Here is an 18804-nt window from a genome sequence, read left to right as displayed (position 1 = left end):
GTCAAGAAAATTTGACTCTACGACCGTAGCCGTTGTGACAGTGCGTTCCTCAAAAAAGGCATTAGCAGAAGATAATGTAGTTTTGTGACAAGGAAATTAAGAATTTTGTAAAATAGGAGCGGTCCACCATAAAGAACAATTTACTAGTTCGGAAGGCAGCTTGAAAATGAGGTTAGCAAACAGTGTTGCCAGGTATTACTAACTGTCACGCGCCAGTTTTGACGCTAAAATGCGCCACCAAAGCGCCACCTTTTGACAGGACACAAAAACTATTAAAAAATTAGCGGAAGTTTCAAATATTGGACTAATGTGGATTTCCTTTTATTCACAGTTTCCTATATAGTTCAGTTCAGAGATCTATTAGAATCTTTGATGTACCGCAAATAGTCCGTGTGCCGGTGTTGCTTATATTGTCTCATGACATGCATCTTTAAACCGCAAAATTTTATGTGGAAAGAGTCATAAAGTATTATTCTAAGCGATATTTAATCATTTCATTAAATAAATAAATGTTTTAAGCATTTTTTTAAGAATTTATACATTTGATTCGTAAAATGTGACTGCATGTGCCCACGTACTATTTTGTTAATCGCCTGACCTTAGTCACAGCCACTCAAGCGTGAAAAGTTGCACAGGTCCGGCCTTAAAATTCATTTGTATTTAAAACTTTATTATTCGGGATTTTTGGGTTTAGTTTTATTAAGTTAGAAATTCAGGATAGTTGATAGCAAGATAATATTTAATTTAAATATAAGATTTAAGTACGTTAAATGAGTTTAAGCAAAATTTTTATTTTCATAAGTTTAGTTTTTAGCGCCATCAGTCCCTTATGTCAAGTCTCTTTACTTTGCAATATGTCAAGTTGGAATAATGTATTGACTACTGTTAACCCACTGCATAGCTTTCATCAAATAGTATTAAACAATTTTAACACTCCTTTTCCTGTTGTCAATATTAAGAAACGAAATAGAAAACCTCGATATACTAAGGGTTTACGAGTATCTGAGAAAAATATGCGCTTCCTTTTTTACATTAGGAAATACGCTATGAACAATGCAACATTTTTAAATTATTATAACAGATACCGCAAGATTTACAGAAACTCAATCAGAATGGCTAAGTGGACCTACTTTCAAAGGAGGATAAATAATTCCTCCAACAGAGCAAAAGAGTCTTGGAAGATTTTAAATGAGCTTAGGGGTAAAAATAATGTTTTGGTTATTCCAAGTACCTTAGATTCCAATGTCCTCAATTCCTTCTACTGTGATATTGCTAGTAACCTTACAGCCAATCTCTCACAAAAAATAGATCCCAGGAGCTATCTCAGCAATGTGGTAGTAGCCGAATCTTTCTTTTTTGCCCCCACAAGTGTAGAAGAGCTTAAACAGTTAATGGTTAATATTAAGAATAAGAGTTCATGCCACAACTGCAGGTAACTGGTGTGCCGATGATACCACCATCCTCTGGCATGACTCTGATGTTTCTCAAATGGAGGCCAATATACGTGCAGATTTGTTAAAAATAAAAGACTGGTGTGATGCAAATTTTTTGACATTTAATGTTTCCAAAACAAATATCCTTAAATGTAATACAAATAATATATATTTAAATAATGAAGCCATCAACATGCCACCGTTCAGTAAGTTTTTGGGTCTTTCCATAGACAAGTTCCTTAAATTTGAAGACCATATTGTGAATGTATGTAGAAAAGTCTCATCAGGCTGCTACGCCCTAAGGGTTATTGCCACCAGTCTTAATTTCTCCATCGCCAGATCTGCATACTTCGCGATTATCGAGTCGCACCTTCGATATGGAATTTGCTTTTGGGGTTCATGTTCAAATTCACTTTTTAGTTCAGTGTTTGTACTCCAGAAAGGGGCAATTAGATATCTATGTGGGGCCAAGCCTCGCGATTCATGTCGCCCGCTTTTTGTAAGTCATAATATTTTAACCCTGTGTTGTATTTTTATTTTGGAAACAGTTTGCTTAGTTTTTAGAAAATATAAACAGGAACTCCACTTAGGAAGCCACTATAATACGCGACAAAACTATTTGTTGAGGCTACCCATTCCTCATTTTGAACTTGTCCGTAGCTCTATCATATATGGAGGTAGAAAGCTGTTTAATAAACTTCCACTAGAAATAAGACAACTTAAGACTGAAAAAAGCCTACGTACAAGGAAGAAAATATTTCTTGCTAGTAAAGCGTACTAAACTATGTAGCACCTAAACTATGATGAATTTTTAATGATTAGCATTTAGGTATTTTTCAAAGTTTTACTATATAATTTTATTTTATTTTAAATTAGTTTCTCGTTTTTATTCCTTTAATGTACAGTCTATTGGCTTTGTCTACAACTTCTATGTTTATATTGACAATAAAGCATTTTTGAGTTTAATGAGAGAGTAGGTGACAAATTACTTAGGCCCATTTATTCTGTGGATTAAGGCATTAAATAGTTACTTTTTGACACAAAAGTGTAAAATGTTTTGGTTTGTCTTCAAATTTTATATATTTCCTTTTTTTGGGAATTGAGATTTATTTTTACATGGTGGTGATTATTAATGGGGATTGTGGCTGCCATATTCAATGTCCTTTATTATAGTTTTTTTTAATTAATACATATTATGATATATTATTATAATAATATACTCATGAAAACCCCCAATCTCTATATTTAGTACCAACTTCTTTTGATAAAAAGTAATTATGTAGTCAGAAAATTGGAAGTATATTTTTTTAAATAAACTTTTACATTAAAAATCATCTGGCTGTCTATACTTTATGCCTTTAAAAGACACAAGTTTAAGTTTTACTTATAAAAAAAAAACCCACTTTACATCCTGAACGTATTTATTAATTTGTTTGCCTCGTATTTAGTTATTATGCATATTAGGAGAGATTAGATAAAAATTAACAAAAATAAATGCTTATACTAAAAACTAAAAATCTTATACAAAACGCTACATTTTAAGTATATTGGATCCTAAAACTACAGTGAGGATACTAAATACTTTTATAAATTTAACCACTCTTTTGAATCTGGCCCAAAAAGTTAATACAAATTTTGTAAATTCTGTTTTTTTGCCATTGTTCTTTAGCAGTTTCTTCCATTAAGGAAGGAAACAGTTTCTCTGTTGCCGCCATGGATTCCAACTTCATCTCGCACATCAGCATATGGATTCTAAAGCATTACATTATATATACTTTATTGTGTCGGTGAAGGACAAACAGGGGCAGTAAGCTGAAAAAAACAAAACTTTAAACTTGTTTAATTAATAAAAATAGGATTTTCTTACTATGGCAAAAAAGGGACTTTTTTCCAGAGAATGGAGGAAGAAGCAGTCTTCATTGTGTTGCTGAAGGACAACAGGGGTAGTAAGCTGTAAAAAAACAAAATTTTAGATTTGTTTTCTTATTAAAAACAGTGTTTTTCTTACCATAGCAAAACAGGATTTTTCCCAGATAATGGTGGAAGAAGCAGTCTTTATTGTATCACTGAAGGACAACAGGGGCAGTAAGCTGTAAAAAACAAAATTTTAAACTTGTTTTATTAATAAAAATATGGTTTTCTTACTATGGCAAAAAAGGGACTTTTTTACCGGGTGCTGCATCTTATTACGCACCATAGGAATTACAATGCAAAAATAAAGAAATAGAAATTCCTGCTTCCCTAATTGTCTTAGCTAAAAAGTCTATAGGACCTTTGTTGTATAGCAAATTAATTTTGCTATAAGAACGAATTTTTATAAAACTTAAAAAAGATTCAAAAAGATTTTTGAATCGTGGAGGCAAAATCGTCGAAAATATTCTTTCCCTTTTCCCTTCCCATCACCTGTTTGCTAATTAAGAAACAAACATTACCTTTTTTGAAACTTCAAAAAATCTGTCATATTATGTTATAACAATATTTATTTGCAATAAACTACTGTACAAAGTTTAAACTAATAATTACACTATTTCATAACTATTTTATAAATAAAGCACTTATTTCCCGTGTACTAGTTCCAGAATAATAAAGTTTTATCATCTTTACTTTTTCCTGTATAGAATAAATCATTTTAGAAATTTGATACTGTAAAGTTTCAAAAAGGGTAATGTTTGTTTCTTAATTAGCAAACAGGTGATGGAAAGAGAAAAGGGAAAGAACATTTTCGACAATTTTGCCTCAACGATTCAAATATCTTGTTTTATAAAAATACCTTCTTATAACAAAATTAATTTGCTACCAAAAAGGTCCTATAAACTTTTTAGCTAAAGCAATTAGGGAGACAGGAATTTCTATTTCTTTATTTTTGCATTGTAATTCCTATGGTGCGTAATGAGATGCAGCACCCGGTATAGATATACATATTTATTATTTTATTAAATATAATAGTAATTACCTAATTTTAATTTGTTTTTTTTTTGTAATCAGAAACAAATGTGTTTAAATACTCATATACTTTATTTTAAAAAAATATAGGAATAAAATAAATGGGAATTCTACAAAATAACTTTTTTCATAAAAATAATGACAACAAAAATATTACATATTTCTAAATTAAATATTCTAAAATATTTAACAAAAAAAAACTATATATAAAGCAAAATCAATCAATTTCAATTCAAAACACAAACCACAAACAATAATGTTGCCGCCATGTCAACTGTCAACATGACAACTGTCACGGTTTGACGGTTGACGAGCAAAGTTGTCATAAGCATCTGTAGTGCTAAAGTCCAGTTTACGTTCACGCTCATTCAAAGGCGAATGGCAGACGATCCCTTTTGGTAGTTGGATTTGTTTATGACATTAATAGTATTAAGAACCAACCAAAACCAATGCTTCTTTTGACTAGGGACACTTTAGGCGCCCGGCGCATGTACCAAAATTTTACACGCCATTTGAAATTTAAAAGCGCCACTTTGGCGCAAATGCGCCACACCTGGCAACCCTGTTAGCAAACCACATCAACAGTACCGCTGATTATTTCGACGATGCCGACCGACAAAATCCGAAGGCGTGATTTTATTGGTCCGCATGGGTGCGGAAATTAATGTATCCTGCCAACTTCATTCTACGAGCGCCCTCTTTTATTTTGTGTATGTATATCTCCTCGCGTCATGACCTGAATAAAGAAATCTGTAATCGCGCTTTTACAAAAACTAAGCAGAAAAGCTGAAAATCAGTATCGTCGAAATAATTCTGCGTTCTGACAACGTTGCAAAATCGTCGTTTCATTTTTCAATGTTGCCGTTAGCTTTTAATTTTTCTCTTTTTTTCCAGTTTGCAAGAAGTCCTTCACGTAAAAGGTGTCGCAAGTCGCAGTAGCATTTTGTTCGGCATAACCTAACCACGACTGTTCGTAAAGTCCCCGCGAAATACCGCAATGTTTGGTTTTGGCAAATAAGCCTCGGATACAAAGTGATAATATCCCAAGTTTGAAATAACCGAGTGCGTGTTGTTTTTTTTTAACTGTTTATGGGTAAAAAGACCTTTCGAAGGAATTGAATAAGAATACCTGCATCAGGTGAGCCATAGACCGTTGGTTGTTTTGCTGGTTGACGTGTTGGGCGTCGTCCATCATGGTATAGAGACGTTTGTTATGATTTACCTTTTTCTCCCTGTCATGAAATCGTTTCAAGGTGTCTTTATTTTGAATGTGTCTTCAAATTGATTTGACTGAACAGTTCTTATTTCTTGCAAGAATATCTCTTATTTAAGACATATCTTAACAGCATCAGCACAAATTATGAACATGTGAACTTAGATAATATTGTTTCCCTGGCTTAATTAATTACCTGATTCGCCTGTTCTTAAAAAATAGAAATTACATGATTCATTCAATTAATGTTCATACCTACATTGTTTGTTTATTTCAATTATGAAACTGAATTGACAGGGAGTATTTCTATTTATATTCAGTGGATATTACTTTATAGCTTCAAAATTGTTGGATCTGAATTTTCACCTTGGTTAACTAACATCCTGTGTTTGACTTGAATTTCTAGATTTTACAGTTCATGTCTATCTTCTATTAGAAACTACCAAGATTACAAAAAAAGACTTACAAGAAAAGAAAGTTTTTGTTTTTTAGTCGTACCTAGAAGTTCTTGTAATTTCAGGATTAAAACAAGTGAACTTATGGGAAAATAGGGTATAAGTTTTACACTAAAATGTGATAAAATGTTCCTATAATTTATTTTACAATAATGAGTAAATTTTATACATTAATATAAATTATCAAAATTCCATATTACAAAGCTTTTATAGTTTAAATGGGTTGTTAAATGGATGGAACTCACATTTTAAGCTTTTTCCCATAATTTCAGGTAAGATTAAAATGAATAAATGTTGAAACATTTGCTATACAAATAAACTGTACATGCTGAAGACATGAAAGTGTTTTAATTAGATCGTTTTTTTAGAAGTTTTTTAACTACATTGTTTGCATTTTCCAAGGAGTCATTGATATAATTATCATTTATGACCAATGTTTTCAAGGTGTATGCTATTTGGTACACCGTCATTCTATTTTGCTTTTTATTGCATTTAAAGGTCCTTTAGAGTCTTGAAAGTTAAATCTCTTTTAAATGGAAGCAAATCTTGGCTCCAATCTAAAATGTATTTAAACTGATTTTTGTATTAACATGAATAAATTATTTGTATTTGAATTTATTATTTGTAATGTACTTTGACTTAGTGACTAGATGGTAGAATTCTTTTTTGTAGTATTCACGCACCCCTCAAAGATCTTTTAGCATCTTCAGGAGAAGATTAAATCTGTTTTAACCTTCTGTCACGGATATTAACATCGGTAGGGAGTAAAAATAATTTAGTAGGTTATTGGTAAAACTGTTCTGTGATTTGAGAACTAGAGAGAGAACTATGAGATTATTTGCATATAACCAAAATAATAATTTTTACTTCATTGCGTTAGAAGTATTACTTAAGTACCTTTCTCCTTAATATATCTTAAATCTCATTTTTTAACAAATTTTCTTTAGATCCCCAGTACCATTAATTTCTTGTAAGTCTAAGTCTAACTTAGAGAGTTCTTAAGTTACGAGTATTTTTTATGTCTATATGAATTTGATTATGATGTACTCAAAAATATGTTGCAATCTCAAGAACAAGAGTAGAACAATAGTATTTAGAAATTTAAAAAAAATTCTTAGGATTTTTATTATTATTAAATTGATATAATTTCTTTTATAATTATTATTCCTTAATTCAAAATGTACAGTTATTGAAGTTATACCTACACTAGGTTCCAGGAAAACCCATAGTTTATGGTTTAGCAGAAATACAATTTTTTTAATAGCTTGTAACTTCTGAACAACTCAGTATTTTTTTCCTATTGATGAACTTGTGGCCTAGCCAAAACCTAGGACTACCAAAATATAAAAATTGTGGTTGGGCTTTGGTAAGATTTGAAATTACAAATAAAAATTTTATTAGTAATTTAGGAAGACATATACTTAACCTAAAACTTTCACATAAAAGTTCTAGGTTAAATTAATGAATTTGAAAATTTAAGGATGTAAAATAAATAAGGATTTACATGCTTACATTTTGTTTACCTGCTTTTGAAAAAACTTTAGTAAACTAGGTTATTTTGTAATTCATTACAAGCATTTCTTTGATAGAAAAGCTGCTCCTAACTCCTCTATATGTGAATATGTACTCTATAAACTTTTAATTTTAGATGTCTCCAAAGGTTGACGGGATTACAATCAGGTGCTCGAGAATAATATTGATTGGGGTCCGGTAAAGTTAAAGGGACGTCTAAAAACCGATTTTCTTTTGAAAATTTTTACATAGAATGTTGAGTGTGGTCAAAATATTGATAAAAAAGTGAGGATGATTGGAAAAAATACAAAATTTTGGAAATTATGAAGGTTTTTCTACATACGTTAAATACGTAATTATTGCCAACTTGCACAAGGTTTTTTAGCTCTTGATTTTGCTATAGTTAAAAAATATACATATTGGGGCAATTTTGGAACTTTTTGGGGGTTATTATTGTAAATTTATATAATTTTTTATCGCTTTGGACCCCTTTTAATTACATACTTTGTAATTTACACACAAGAAAAATCAAACAACAACCTTCTTGACAAAAATGGCAGTGGCTTCACTACGTCCCCAGTAGTATTTTTTTGTTTTGCCGGGAACACTTTTTAGTTGGATGGGTTGGCTGTGGACTCAATTTTAGATAATAAAGGCATAATATAGTTAGATTTTACATTACATGAACAAAACACATTTATCAGGTGTTAAAAAATAGGTAGTATTTATTTAAATTATTTGATATTTTATGTAATTTTATATATAATAAATATACATTTTGAAAAAAAAACATAATTTAAGATATTTAATTATTTATAGGTAAATAATAACGATGAGGTTTAATGTATTTTAACTTGTAGTCAAAACAATAAATATCTTTAAATTCATTATAGGCATTAGGAATCGCGTATTTGTGCCTATAATTCCCATTTTCTAATTATTATCCCATTCGCTAAGTAGGGCTCAAACGACTACCCAACCCACTATTTAAATAGTGGGCACAAATACGCGGGGCGGAAGCCCCGCGTACTTGTGTCGTACTTGTGTCGCTACTTTGTGTCTATAATTCTCATTTTCTAATTATTATCCCATTCACTAAGTAGGGCTCAAACGACTACCCAACCCACTATTTAGCGCCAACCCAAGGTTCCAATCCCTTTTTGCAATCCCAACTCCACATGTGCGCCAACCACACAGTCCCATGTGCGCACACGGGGCTGCCGCCCCATGTGCGCCCATCTTGTATGCGCACACGGGGCTACCGCCCCGTGTGCGCCTATGATTATATTATAAATAAACAAATACTTACCTATAATGAGACAGGACAGAAAATTACGATAATCGTACTAGTACAGTAGACACTCCCAATAAATATGTGACACTGACAGTTTTTTTTTATTTATGAATAAATCCGTATTTACATATTTGATATTCCTGATTTGCGTGTGAATGGAAATTTCTGTTTATCACCTAAAGAAGTGATGTAAATCCTTCTAAGTTGCAGAATTTTGTTACTTAAGGTTTTAAATTTAAATTAATAGCATAATAATGGTCAACGTGATGCCTAGTCGCAAATAGAGTGTAGTTAAGCCGGGTGTAATTGATGTGTGTGAAGCTAGCGTCCGATCGATATCCAGCAACCAAAATCGAGAACGCAGCATATGCCGGTTGCCAGCGACCAATTTATAGTCCGCGCTCCCTGTTATTTAATCAATATAATGCCCGTATCTCCAAAAATTCCCAAGGGATTTTAATAATTTTTTGTCCAGATATTAACAATGAATACCTAAATCGACTGACGATGGTCTCAAACCTCTACAAACTAAGGTTTTGTTGTGAAAATTAATTAAAAAGTCAAATGGTAAAAAAATGAAAAAGGCTCTAACTCCCAAAATTCCCAAAGGATTTGGATAAAACTTTTTTTTATAAAAGATAATAAATATCTAAATTGATTTTAGATGGTTGCAAACCTCTACAAACGAAAGTTTTTTGGTAAAAAATTATTGAATTTTTAGATTTACAAAAAAAATTTAAAAGCTATAACTTCCAAAATTCCCAAAGGATTTGAATGAAACTTTTTTACGCAATTAGTAATAAATATTTAAATCGATTTTACATGGTTGCAAATCTCTACAAACGAAAGTTTTTTGGTAAAAAATTATTGAAGTGTTAGATGTAGAAAAATATAAACGGCTATAACTCCCAAAACTCCCAAAGGATTTGAATGAAACTTTTTTACGCAATTAGTAATAAATATTTAAATCGATTTTACATGGTTGCAAACCTCTACAAACGAAAGTTTTTTAGTAAAAAATTATTGAAGTGTTAGATGTAGAAAAATATAAACGGCTATAACTCCCAAAACTCCCAAAGGATTTGAATGAAACTTTTTTACGCAATTAGTAATAAATATTTAAATCGATTTCACATGGTTGCAAACCTCTACAAACGAAAGTTTTTTGGTAAAAAATTATTGAAATGTTAGATGTAAAAAAATATAAACGGCTATAACTCCCAAAACTCCCAAAGGATTTGAATGAAACTTTTTTATACAACTAATAATAAATATCTAAATCGATTTTACATGGTTGCAAATCTCTACAAACGAAAGTTTTTTGGTAAAAAATTATTGAAGTGTTAGATGTAGAAAAATATAAACGGCTATAACTCCCAAAACTCCCAAAGGATTTGAATGAAACTTTTTTACGCAATTAGTAATAAATATTTAAATCGATTTCACATGGTTGCAAACCTCTACAAACGAAAGTTTTTTGATAAAAAATTATTGAAGTGTTAGATGTAGAAAAATATAAACGACTATAACTTCCAAAACTCCCAAAGGATTTGAATGAAACTTTTTTACGCAATTAGTAATAAATATTTAAATCGATTTTACATGGTTGCAAATCTCTACAAACGAAAGTTTTTTGGTAAAAAATTATTGAAATGTTAGATGTAAAAAAATATAAACGGCTATAACTCCCAAAACTCCCAAAGGATTTGAATGAAACTTTTTTACGCAATTAGTAATAAATATTTAAATCGATTTCACATGGTTGCAAACCTCTACAAACGAAAGTTTTTTGGTAAAAAATTATTGAAATGTTAGATGTAAAAAAATATAAACGGCTATAACTCCCAAAACTCCCAAAGGATTTGAATGAAACTTTTTTACGCAATTAGTAATAAATATTTAAATCGATTTTACATGGTTGCAAATCTCTACAAACGAAAGTTTTTTGGTAAAAAATTATTGAAATGTTAGATGTAAAAAAATATAAACGGCTATAACTCCCAAAACTCCCAAAGGATTTGAATGAAACTTTTTTACGCAATTAGTAATAAATATTTAAATCGATTTCACATGGTTGCAAACCTCTACAAACGAAAGTTTTTTGGTAAAAAATTATTGAAATGTTAGATGTAAAAAAATATAAACGGCTATAACTCCCAAAACTCCCAAAGGATTTGAATGAAACTTTTTTACGCAATTAGTAATAAATATTTAAATCGATTTCACATGGTTGCAAACCTCTACAAACGAAAGTTTTTTGGTAAAAAATTATTGAAATGTTAGATGTAAAAAAATATAAACGGCTATAACTCCCAAAACTCCCAAAGGATTTGAATGAAACTTTTTTACGCAATTAGTAATAAATATTTAAATCGATTTCACATGGTTGCAAACCTCTACAAACGAAAGTTTTTTGGTAAAAAATTATTGAAATGTTAGATGTAAAAAATATAAACGGCTATAACTCCCAAAACTCCCAAAGGATTTGAATGAAACTTTTTTATACAACTAATAATAAATATCTAAATCGATTTTACATGGTTGCAAATCTCTACAAACGAAAGTTTTTTGGTAAAAAATTATTGAAGTGTTAGATGTAGAAAAATATAAACGGCTATAACTCCCAAAACTCCCAAAGGATTTGAATGAAACTTTTTTACGCAATTAGTAATAAATATTTAAATCGATTTTACATGGTTGCAAATCTCTACAAACGAAAGTTTTTTGATAAAAAATTATTGAAGTGTTAGATGTAGAAAAATATAAACGACTATAACTTCCAAAACTCCCAAAGGATTTGAATGAAACTTTTTTACGCAATTAGTAATAAATATTTAAATCGATTTTACATGGTTGCAAATCTCTACAAACGAAAGTTTTTTGGTAAAAAATTATTGAAGTGTTAGATGTAGAAAAATATAAACGACTATAACTTCCAAAACTCCCAAAGGATTTGAATGAAACTTTTTTACGCAATTAGTAATAAATATTTAAATCGATTTTACATGGTTGCAAACCTCTACAAACGAAAGTTTTTTGGTAAAAAATTATTGAAATGTTAGATGTAAAAAAATATAAACGGCTATAACTCCCAAAACTCCCAAAGGATTTGAATGAAACTTTTTTATACAACTAATAATAAATATCTAAATCGATTTTACATGGTTGCAAATCTCTACAAACGAAAGTTTTTTGGTAAAAAATGTTTGAAATGTTAGATGTAGAAAAATATAAACGGCTATAACTCCCAAAGGATTTGAATGAAACTTTTTTACGCAAGTAGAGGTTTGCAACCATGTAAAATCGATTTAGATATTTATTATTAGTTGTATAAAAAAGTTTCATTCGAATCCTTTGGGAGTTTTGGAAGTTATAGTCGTTTATATTTTTCTACATCTAACATTTCAATAATTTTTTACCAAAAAACTTTCGTTTGTAGAGATTTGCAACCATGTAAAATCGATTTAGATATTTATTATTAGTTGTATAAAAAAGTTTCATTCAAATCATTTGGGAGTTTTGGGAGTTATAGCCGTTTATATTTTTTTACATCTAACATTTCAATAATTTTTTACCAAAAAACTTTCGTTTGTAGAGGTTTGCAACCATGTGAAATCGATTTAAATATTTATTACTAATTGCGTAAAAAAGTTTCATTCAAATCCTTTGGGAGTTTTGGAAGTTATAGTCGTTTATATTTTTCTACATCTAACACTTCAATAATTTTTTACCAAAAAACTTTCGTTTGTAGAGATTTGCAACCATGTAAAATCGATTTAGATATTTATTACTAATTGCGTAAAAAAGTTTCATTCAAATCCTTCGGGAGTTTTGGGAGTTATAGCTGTTTATATTTTTCTACATCTAACACTTCAATAATTTTTTACCAAAAAACTTTCGTTTGTAGAGATTTGCAACCATGTAAAATCGATTTAGATATTTATTATTAGTCGTATAAAAAAGTTTCATTCAAATCATTTGGGAGTTTTGGGAGTTATAGCTGTTTATATTTTTCTACATCTAACACTTCAATAATTTTTTACCAAAAAACTTTCGTTTGTAGAGATTTGCAACCATGTAAAATCGATTTAGATATTTATTATTAGTTGTATAAAAAAGTTTCATTCAAATCATTTGGGAGTTTTGGGAGTTATAGCTGTTTATATTTTTCTACATCTAACACTTCAATAATTTTTTACCAAAAAACTTTCGTTTGTAGAGATTTGCAACCATGTAAAATCGATTTAGATATTTATTATTAGTTGTATAAAAAAGTTTCATTCAAATCCTTTGGGAGTTTTGGAAGTTATAGTCGTTTATATTTTTCTACATCTAACATTTCAATAATTTTTTACCAAAAAACTTTCGTTTGTAGAGATTTGCAACCATGTAAAATCGATTTAGATATTTATTACTAATTGCTTAAAAATGTTTCATTCAAATCCTTTGGGAGTTTTGGGAGTTATAGCCGTTTATATTTTTCTACCTCTAACACTTCAATAATTTTTTACTAAAAAACTTTCGTTTGTAGAGGTTTGCAACCATGTAAAATCGATTTAAATATTTAATACTAATTGCGTAAAAAAGTTTCATTCAAATCCTTTGGGAGTTTTGGAAGTTATAGTCGTTTATATTTTTCTACATCTAACACTTCAATAATTTTTTACCAAAAAACTTTCGTTTGTAGAGATTTGCAACCATGTAAAATCGATTTAGATATATATTATTAGTTGTATAAAAAAGTTTCATTCAAATCCTTTGGGAGTTTTGGGAGTTATAGCCGTTTATATTTTTTTACATCTAACATTTCAATAATTTTTTACCAAAAAACTTTCGTTTGTAGAGGTTTGCAACCATGTGAAATCGATTTAAATATTTATTACTAATTGCGTAAAAAAGTTTCATTCAAATCCTTTGGGAGTTTTGGGAGTTATAGCCGTTTATATTTTTCTACATCTAACACTTCAATAATTTTTTATCAAAAAACTTTCGTTTGTAGAGATTTGCAACCATGTAAAATCGATTTAAATATTTATTACTAATTGCGTAAAAAAGTTTCATTCAAATCCTTTGGGAGTTTTGGGAGTTATAGCCGTTTATATTTTTCTACATCTAACACTTCAATAATTTTTTACCAAAAAACTTTCGTTTGTAGAGATTTGCAACCATGTAAAATCGATTTAAATATTTATTACTAATTGCGTAAAAAAGTTTCATTCAAATCCTTTGGGAATTTTGGAAGTTATAGCTTTTAAATTTTTTTTGTACATCTAAAAATTCAATAATTTTTTACCAAAAAACTTTCGTTTGTAGAGGTTTGCAACCATCTAAAATCAATTTAGATATTTATTATCTTTTATAAAAAAAAGTTTTATCCAAATCCTTTGGGAATTTTGGGAGTTAGAGCCTTTTTCATTTTTTTACCATTTGACTTTTTAATTAATTTTCACAACAAAACCTTAGTTTGTAGAGGTTTGAGACCATCGTCAGTCGATTTAGGTATTCATTGTTAATATCTGGACAAAAAATTATTAAAATCCCTTGGGAATTTTTGGAGATACGGGCATTATATTGATTAAATAACAGGGAGCGCGGACTATAAATTGGTCGCTGGCAACCGGCATATGCTGCGTTCTCGATTTTGGTTGCTGGATATCGATCGGACGCTAGCTTCACACACATGTGTAATTGTGAATCATACGTAAGTAGAAAATCCTTTATAATTTTTAAAATTTTGCATTTTTTTACTTCATCCTCACTTTTTTATCAATAAAATGTTCAAACTCAACATTCTATGTAAAAATTTTCAAAAAAAAATCGTTTTTTAGGCGTCCCTTTAACTTTAACGGACCCATTGATTGAGACTGTTGCTCCCTCTCCACATATTTTAAAAATGGTTCTTCAAGAAACTTTTTATTACTGATAGCAGTATTAATTGAAACATAGTATATTTTTTCACTATTTCCATCATTCTTGTTATTCAATCAACAGAAATATGGAAGGTGTGGGGGACACCATCTCTTGTAAATTGAGCCTCATCTGTAAACAAACAGCTCTTAAATATTTTTGGTTTCAAATGTCCCACCTGCTAAAATCTGTGATATGTTTTTTTCAACATGTAAATGACACCCTCTTGATGTTTATTTGATTTTACTCTGAGAAATGTACCTACCATGTTCTATAAGGTATCCAAGCACTCTTGAAGTTTTAAAGTTAGGTGATTTTCTGTTAGGAAATCTTTCATTTTCCACTTTTGCAGCATAAGCACTGTCGGCATACTTCTGGCATTGCTGTGGCATATTTAATTATTTTAAAAGTTTCAGTTTAAACTTTGTGTAGTTCATGATAAATGTTAAAAGTTTGATATTAACTTAATAAATAATGTCAATTATAATTGTTATGTATTAATTATACTGTAAACATTATAATTGTTTGACATTTGTGGTACAAATTAAAGCAAAATATGTCGAACACAGATACTTTAATTCCAAAGCCTACTTTTGTAAAGAAATAAAAAAGGAATGAGATATCTTCTGGAAAAAATGACAATTAAAAGCTGAAACCTAAAATTTTCAAGTAGGAATAATTGATAATTAGAAATATTTCATTCTGGAAATTTTTCCAAAGCTTAACCAGAATTTTTTATTTTGGTAGTCTCCAGAGGCTGGATTGCTAAATTGTTTGAATTCAATTTGCACATGAAAGCAGGTGGATTTAGCACAAAATTTCATAATTTTTAATGCTACCACCAGTTGGTTGCCATGGAAATAACAAACTTTTGTCCACAGATTTTATTCGAATGCCCCAAAAATCCAGCTACAGGTAGGCTACCATAAGTAAGTACACCAAATATGGAAAAAAAATAACAGCTTGTTAAGAATTTATAGTTCTCTAATACTAGTTTGTAATAATACTACTTGTTATAAAACTATAAATTCTACTACTTGTATTCCACAAATAATCTTTTTAGTTGACCCTTTTTCTTTTTACATGGCTATATAAAGTTAGCCTTAGTCATGAATTTTAGGTTCATAAAAGATCAACAGATTATGGAAAAAAGCAAGAAGAAAACATTTTTCTGACAAGCTTGGTCACCTTTTGATCTAACTATATCCTTTAATCTTTACATCATATTATGAAAATAAGGATTCTTGCCTGGTTTTAAGATGTTATCTTTGGCAAGCTTCAGTTTCTATATTAAAGTGATAAAAGTATCAGCCATAGGCTAATCTGTTCTATTTTTGATATTTTTAAATGCTATTTTTTTGTAAAAAGTAAAAATCATATTGACTTAGCTATAGACTGTGTTAATTATATATTATTACAGGGCTAATTTTTATAACTAATATAGAACCTGTTTTTCATAAAAATGTAACCACCATCATCCTATAAACATTCCAAAAAAAAACAGCCAAAAGAATTCAGATAGTATGAAAATTTATTACCACAAACACCCACATAAACATGACACTCTGACCTCATGCCTTAAAGAAAGTCACTACTTTTAAAAATCAGATTAACTCAAATCTATTTAAAGTTCTTATTGACTTCTAAAATGTTTATTTTAAGTATTCTTGAACAATAAGCCATCTATCATGTGGTAATTAACATCCTCAGGATGTAAAAAGCCTAGAAAACAGCATATTTTCTATTTCTTATTGTTGAATGTTTTTCCAACCAACAGTTAATTTATCATTATTAAGTGGTCTGTGCCGACTGTCCCAAATTATAAGGTAGGACATTAAAACTGATATAAAATATGTATAATCTATTTTTGAAGGTAAGTATGCTAGTTTATACTTTTAGAGATATTTAACCATTTTTTTTTTGAAGTTATGTTACTGAAACTTTATAATTTGCACCTTTTCTTGCGTCTTTTAGTTATCTTAGTCTTAACAAATATAATGGGTAACAGCAGCTTATTTTCCGCTTAGTTAAAAATACACCTGGTCAATAGCCTAAATATGCAGACTTGCAATACAACATGTCTGGCATATATTTTAAGTTACTTTATGAGCCCCACAATCTTTATAACTAGTTGGTTATTATGTTTATTACGTTAATTTTCTTGAATTGTAATTGTCCTGAGCATTTTTTTCCCAACAAGATTTTTCTCGAATCACTGTTATACGGAACAGAGTTTCTCTTGAAGCACTGTTTTCTAGACAAAAATTTCACTTGAACATTTAAATTGCTCAGGATGTCAATAAAAATAGGCGTTTTCCTTTAAATAAAAATTGTTGGATGGAAGTACAATAACCCAACCCAACCATGAATAAATTTTACTGCTGTATAAAATATGAGAACTAAAATAAAAGATTTTCAGCAGGCACTTAGTTGCTGCTGCTATGATATTGTTATGATTGCAGAGACTTGGTTAACATCTGAATATTCAGATGCTGACATTGGAGTACCAAACTATGATTTATATAGATATGATCATCAAATAGGTACAAATACTACCAAGGCTTGTGGAGGTGGTGTATTGATTGCGGCTAAAAAGAGTTTATGTACACATAAAATTGGTATCACACTTGTTGATGTGGATATTTATCAGATCTATTTGACTTTTACAATTGACAATCAAAGCTTTGTTGATTGTCAATTGTAAAAGTGGTTGCATTTATATACCATCTCCAATTCCACTTCAAGCCTATTTAAGCCATTGTGAATCCGTTGATCATGTATATAGTAGTAATTCAAGTAGTTTATTTGTCTTGGCAGGTGATTACAATTTACCTCATGCTAGATGGGAAAATGATGATCTTGGTTTGGTGGTTGGTGGTCGTCTGAAGAATGACAGAGAGTCTGTGCTCTCTCTGGCCAACTGCTTTAGCTTCTATAACTTTTTTCAGGTAAATGGGGTTTTTACCAATGGGGTATTTAAAATACCTTAGATCTTGTATTTAGTAGCTCAGATTTAATTAGTGTGGAACATGCAATAGACAAGATTTTTGAGAATAGCTTGCACCATACGGCAATTAGTTTTGACCTTTGTTGTGCAGAAAATTCTGATGATATGAGGAATATTTTTATGATTTTGGTAAGGGAGATTACATAGCAATTAACGATTGTCTTGCTGGGATAGACTGGAATCAATTGTTTTTAGGAGAGACATCTATTGATGTCATAGTTTCAATTTTCTATAATGTGATCTACTCCTCAATGGACAGGTTTATTCCTCTTAAGAGGTACAAAAGTTTTTCTTTTCCATGTTGGTTTTCTTTAGAGCTTCGCAGTTTGATCATAAGAAAGAAACAAATTCACAAAAAGTTTAAAATTAGTGGTCAACAGCAGGAATATGATGAATTTGTATTTTTGAGACATCAATGTGAGTACTTAAGAGCGTTGTGCTATCAACAATATATTAATAAGGTGGAAATGAATCTGGCTAGCAATCCGAGGTACTTCTGGTTATATATTCGAAACAAAAGAACTGGTTTTAGCCTTCTCTCCAGAATGACATACAATAACAGGATTAGTATGAATATCTCGGATACTGCAGATATGTTTGCAGAATACTTTTCATCCGTCTATTCAGATGAGCAAGTCAATGACATACTATCTTTTGATTTTGATAAATCAACTTGTCTGAGCAATTTAACTCTGTCAACGCAGGATGTTTATGCGGTTATGACTTCCTCTAAGAATAAGCTCAGCCCTGGACCAGATGGGATTCCGGCATTCTTCCTAAAGAAATGTGTTTGTGTTAGTATGAAATCAATACTGTAAATTTTTAACACATCTCTGGGTACTGGTTCTTATCCCACTCTCTGGAAGAGAAGTTTTCAAAAACCCATTTTTAAATCTGGTAGTAGAAATTAAATTTCCTATTATCGGGCTGTGTGTAACCAATCTGAGTTGCCAAAGCTGCTTGACTGCCTAGTCAGTCATAGGATTGCCTGGAGTTTTAAATCTTTATTTAATCCTGAGCAATTTGGATTTATAAAAGGC

General features: G+C 30.1%; 1 protein-coding gene across 1 annotated transcript in view; it reads left to right on the top strand.

The window, feature by feature from the left end:
* The first annotated feature begins 5281 nt into the window (after positions 1-5281).
* LOC126734964 (CD109 antigen) overlaps positions 5282-18804 on the top strand; it is a 157801-nt gene continuing 144278 nt past the window's right edge. The window contains exon 1 of the mRNA XM_050438830.1: positions 5282-5514. The gene's annotated coding sequence lies outside the window, so the exon portion shown is untranslated. The remainder of the gene's footprint in view (positions 5515-18804) is intronic.

This window comes from Anthonomus grandis, chromosome 4, assembly GCF_022605725.1.
Source record: "Anthonomus grandis grandis chromosome 4, icAntGran1.3, whole genome shotgun sequence".
In the NCBI taxonomy this organism is placed as follows: domain Eukaryota; kingdom Metazoa; phylum Arthropoda; class Insecta; order Coleoptera; family Curculionidae; genus Anthonomus; species Anthonomus grandis.
The sequence above is the reverse complement of the archived record's forward strand: the minus strand, read 5'-3'. Positions and strand labels throughout refer to the sequence as shown.